The sequence below is a fragment of the Montipora capricornis genome, chromosome 5 (genome assembly GCF_036669925.1).
Source record: "Montipora capricornis isolate CH-2021 chromosome 5, ASM3666992v2, whole genome shotgun sequence".
Taxonomy (NCBI): domain Eukaryota; kingdom Metazoa; phylum Cnidaria; class Anthozoa; order Scleractinia; family Acroporidae; genus Montipora; species Montipora capricornis.
This window is the reverse complement of record NC_090887.1, coordinates 24,446,813-24,451,812: the sequence shown is the minus strand read 5'-3', so window position 1 is coordinate 24,451,812 and position 5,000 is coordinate 24,446,813. Positions and strand designations below refer to the sequence as shown.

The window sequence follows — 5,000 nt, the reverse complement described above, 5'->3', positions numbered from 1 at the left end:
CAGCCGACGTGAGAAAACGTATCATGTGAACAGTGATTGATGTTGCCTTTGGATATGATTTGAAAAATGAAGCACAATTGTATTTAAGGCGATGCAAAACTCAAACTGACGTTGCTTAGGTTTTGTGTCCGTCCGCTTTTTCTTTCCTTGTTATCGATTATGTATGGAATCATAGTTCATTATGCATGGTTCTCTAAGCGTAAACACTAACGGCTTAGTTGACCAGTGACATCATGGACCACAGCGTTTATACCATCTACTGACGTTACACCAATCACTTGACTCTGAGGATGAGTTACGCTTAGGTTAGCTAAACATCATCATTGAATGTCACCCTAATCAGTCCTCAGGACTACACTCACCCGGACGATCGTACTTCTCTTTAAGAATTGTAGTGGGTTAATTTAAGGATGGTGCCTACTATTATTATTGGGCATACGTTCTGCGCATCTAAAAAAACTACGCGGAGAAAGCATAACTTAGCAAGTGCTCTTGATATCCAAAAAGAAGATTGGGGGTAACCATGCATTTTTTACAGATAATTAAGCTTCATTTTGGAAAAGGACGCCATACGTTGCCTTGTATTTTAAAGCTTTTTATAAATATTGTTGATTGATTATGTTTGAAAAATGCGTGGTTTCCCCCAATTTTCTTTTTGGATTTCAATAACACTTGTTAAGATCTGCTTTTCTCGCATACTCATAAACCGCGCAAATATACCTTTGAATTAGTAGGCACCGTCCTTGATGCTTTCTAACCCACTTGCTTACGAATGAAGTTCATTCAACACTTGATTGATCCCCACTCTATGCATTCAGTTTTTTATAATTTTCCAGGATGATGTTGTGATGGGAACTTTAACGGTGAGAGAGAACTTGCATTTCTCTGCATCCTTAAGACTCTCCAGAAAGCTGAGTAAACGCGAGCGTTCAAAGAGAGTAGAGGAAACTCTTAGCGACTTGGGCTTGTTTCATGTGGCGGAGTCTAAAGTACGTACAGATAAGTCTAATGGTAATGGTAATGCATTTGTATACTGCACATATCACATCAGTCTCGTGGCGGTTTGTCAATTCTCCGAGAGTTAGACCACCAACATCGATGGTCTCCAGTGTGTGGGTTCTTTAAGGTTCCACATTGTTGGTTAACAGGAAGGGTTGAAAGACGGGGCCCACGGTTTATAGTCCTTATCAGAGAAGACTTGAAAGTCTAACCATTTGCAGATGAAATTACAAAGGCAGCACTTTCTCCTCAGTTAGTTTTAAGAAGATGAGCATCGCTGGGTCCAACTAGGGTTTGACACATTGACCCCGGGGAGTGAGACTTGACATATTTTACTCTGTCTAACGCCAGACGACTTTACTTGTCAATGGGGGGTGTCCTAGGGCGTTTGAGGTGTGAATGGGTTAACCCACTGACCCCTGGGAGTAACACTTGACAGATTTTGCTCTGTCTAATGCCAGACGACTTTACTCGTCAATGGGGGGTGTCCTATGGCGTTTGAGGTGTGAATGGGTTAACCCACTGACCCCTGGGAGTGACACTTAATAGATTTTACTCGTCAATGGGGGTCGTCCTCGGGCGATTGAGGCGTGAATGGGTTAAGCAGTCTCCTCCATTAAGCACGTGATCTTCTGCACGAAAGTCCGCTGCTCAAGCAACTGAGCCACAATTCTATATGAAATCAGCGGCAACTGTCTTTGCATGAAATGATTTAAAATTTAAAAATTAGGGGATTGCTTTTAAAATTATGCCGAGCCTTTTCAATTATTGCCATTCATGAAAAGGGCTAGAGGAGAAACAAAACCCTACAAAAGCGCTGTACCAGTCTTCTTGAGAGTTCTAGAATTTTTCGGCAAGTGGTAAGCCGTTTTTTTGGGCCCTAACATAGCCAAGAAACAATGCTTTACTGATACTGTCCAGAAATAACATCAAACAAAACACATCAGAAAAAATATTCTTGCAAATTTGTGGAACTGAGAAAAATGGAAATCATCCACGGAGCTCATCTGTGCGTAAATTCATTAATTTTATTTGCTCATCCGCCAGGTTGGAAACGAGTTTATTCAAGGAATATCTGGAGGTGAACGCAAACGTACCAACATTGGAATGGAACTTATATTGGCACCATCTGTTTTGTTTCTTGATGAGCCAACCACTGGGCTAGACGCAGCCACAGCTGTGTCCGTTGTTCAGCTTCTTCAAGGGTAGGGAAGGTCTTTACTGCCTCGCTAAAGTAAATTCTTTGTGAAGAAATTCCTGCGCGTGAACAGCCACTCGAGAATGTGTGAAAGAGCGCTGTCGAATTCTTTGACTACAGAATTTGACCTTGTCCCTCAGCGTTTTCCTCGGCGTTTTCCAGCGTTTTAGCGTAGTAAAAGAATACCTTTTCAAACGTAAAACAAATACTTTTATTATGCTAAACCGGCAGTTAACGCTGATGAAAACCGTTTGAAATGCAAATACCTTTTAAAATACGGATATGGTATATTCAATGGAGTGGACAAGGCTTCGGTCGTTAAGATTCATTTAAGTATTGCCAGTCAAGTAATCACTGCAGGTGTAATTGAAAACTGTTGCTTAGAGCGTTGTTAGTCCTACTCAGAACAAATAAATGACGAAGGCTCTAATCATCCTATTTCTAACCATCCTATTTCTAACCGGTGACAAAGAACTACAATGATGGTTAAACGTCTTGGGACATTTCGCGACATGCAGATTAATCTATGCACCACAACCCCCTGGCCCGCCCCCCCCCCCCCCCCCAGAAAAAAAAAGTTGTACATTCCAAACTGGCAATATAGCTGTTTGCTTTTAACAACATTGTAGGAGGTGGAAGGGGGGAACGGTAAACTTCCCCTCTAATCGCAAATTAGGTCCTTCTTCCTCGAGTGACATAAACGATATTTTTTCTTTATTTAAAAAACGTTTTCGTTGACTGCCACCTGGAATTTTGTCCCCCATTGTAGCGCCGTGTAGACTGTCGGTCATTGAGGATAAGTTTCATGCAGTTTTCACAATGTCATTTACTGTCGCTTTATCCTTTATAGGCTCAGTCACCGAGGCAAAACCGTGATTATGTCCATACACCAGCCTCGCTACTCGATATTAAAGACCTTTGACACCATTTCATTACTGTCCAATGACGAGTTTGTGTACCAGGGCCCCGCAAATCAAGCAATGAAGTACTTTGAGGATGTAGGTGATTATTATAGTTCGTAATGCGCTTTTCACCCGATTGTGGAAAATAAATTTCGCCAGTTGCTTTGCTTTTGTATTCTTGAGCCATGTGATCGCCGCAAAAATCTTGCACCACATTGGAACCTATTGGCGGCAATCAAAGAACTTGCTCGCAACCTCATCTCCAGGGTCTTCGCGGCTTTCAGCCGCCTTTTTGAAAGCCGAAGAGCCCGGTGTCGTGGTGTGCTTTCCGGAGCCGCCTGTATTTGCTTTGCGTGTGATTGGCTATGTGGATTATCGACATCTGCAATTAACCCAAGTAATTTTGCAACCGTCAACGGCTTCATATGCTCGTCTTATGGCTATTTTTGTGATTGAAGTTTCAGTGACCTAGACTAAAAAGGCCTTGCACTGTGAAACTGAACTTTCTACATTCTTCAATGGATAAATCGTGCTTTTAAGATTTCGATGCCCATACTTTTGAAGTTGTTACCTAAAGTTGAACACCTTACCACCTCAGTAAAAACGGGCTGAATCCCAAATATGATTTAATTAACCTACAATATAAAATTTTAGCCCATCTCAGCCTTTCTTTCTTTCACTTTCGGATAATGTAAAATTTTTGGCTATGCGTGATTTGTATAGTCCGCCAACACGTTACATTTAGATAGCATATATCTTCCTTCATGATTACGTTTCTATTTTTTGCTCAAAGGTTTTGTTTGTGAACCACATAATAATCCAGCAGACTTTTTCATGGATGTAATAAATGAATGTGACGCGGCTCACGGATTAAGTAACAGCTCAGGTACAGTCTGACTCCTCCCGTATTTTTCCTTTCCTTCTCTATCTCTCATCTGCTAACCCTTGTCTCCCCTCCCCTCCTGAATCCCTCATTGTTTTTCCTTTCCGCTGTTGAAAGTACCAGTTATTTTAAGTCGAATAATTTAATGTCAGTGGAATAAATAGGCTCCATCACCAGCCAAAGACCGCGTTCGTTCTCAATCAGCGGAATCTGGAGCCAAGTAAATCTGTTTTAGTTCCCAGGTGCTCATCGTCCAAGGGCATTCTGAGATATGGGAACAAGTCAGAACCCATCACTTGACAACCCATACTCTACCTCTGAAATGACGATTATCGACAATTCCTAATCCTAATCCTAAATTGACTATTATCGTCATTACGTCGGTACAATTATCGTCAATTTAGGACGCTTTAATAGCGCTTGATAGGGATTATGGGAAATTAAATCTGTTTTCAAAATCCGAACCCCAATGCCTGAACTCGGAGGACTCGAACCTGGGAATGTTCAATTAAACACCCTTTCACTTAACCACTAGACTACCACATCGCTAGCTGCCAGAATATTATTATTCAGGGTTGTATATAAGAGCCGGCAGCCGGCGAAGTTCGCCGGCTACTTTCATTGTTTGAAGAGTCAAGACATGTACAGGAAATGGTGTTTATGAGGTCAAAACTACTTGGGCTCAATACAAATAAAAATTTGCCGTGCCTATCTTTTCTGAAAACACACTCAAGGGCAGTTTAAAAACGTTATGCTTGAGACTCTCGTTTTGAAAAAATCTTGCTGCGGTGGCGGGAAAGTAGGAACAATATGATTTGTTGTCCGCCATATTGGATTTCGCTATCTTTAAACAGCCCCCGATTGTATCTTACAGAAAGGAAAAATCACTCAAGGACGTTTTAGTCCGCGCAAAACTTCCTTTAATGACGCCGCAATCAAAAAAACTTGTATACAAAGAAGCACTTTCAAAAGGTTTGTTCTCAAACCAGAAGGAAATTTACATATGATCTTCTGCTAG

General features: G+C 41.4%; 1 pseudogene; it reads left to right on the top strand.

Annotated features, from left to right (window-relative positions):
* LOC138049974 (broad substrate specificity ATP-binding cassette transporter ABCG2-like) overlaps positions 1 to 5,000 on the top strand; it is a 39,713-nt pseudogene that overhangs the window by 5,744 nt on the left and 28,969 nt on the right.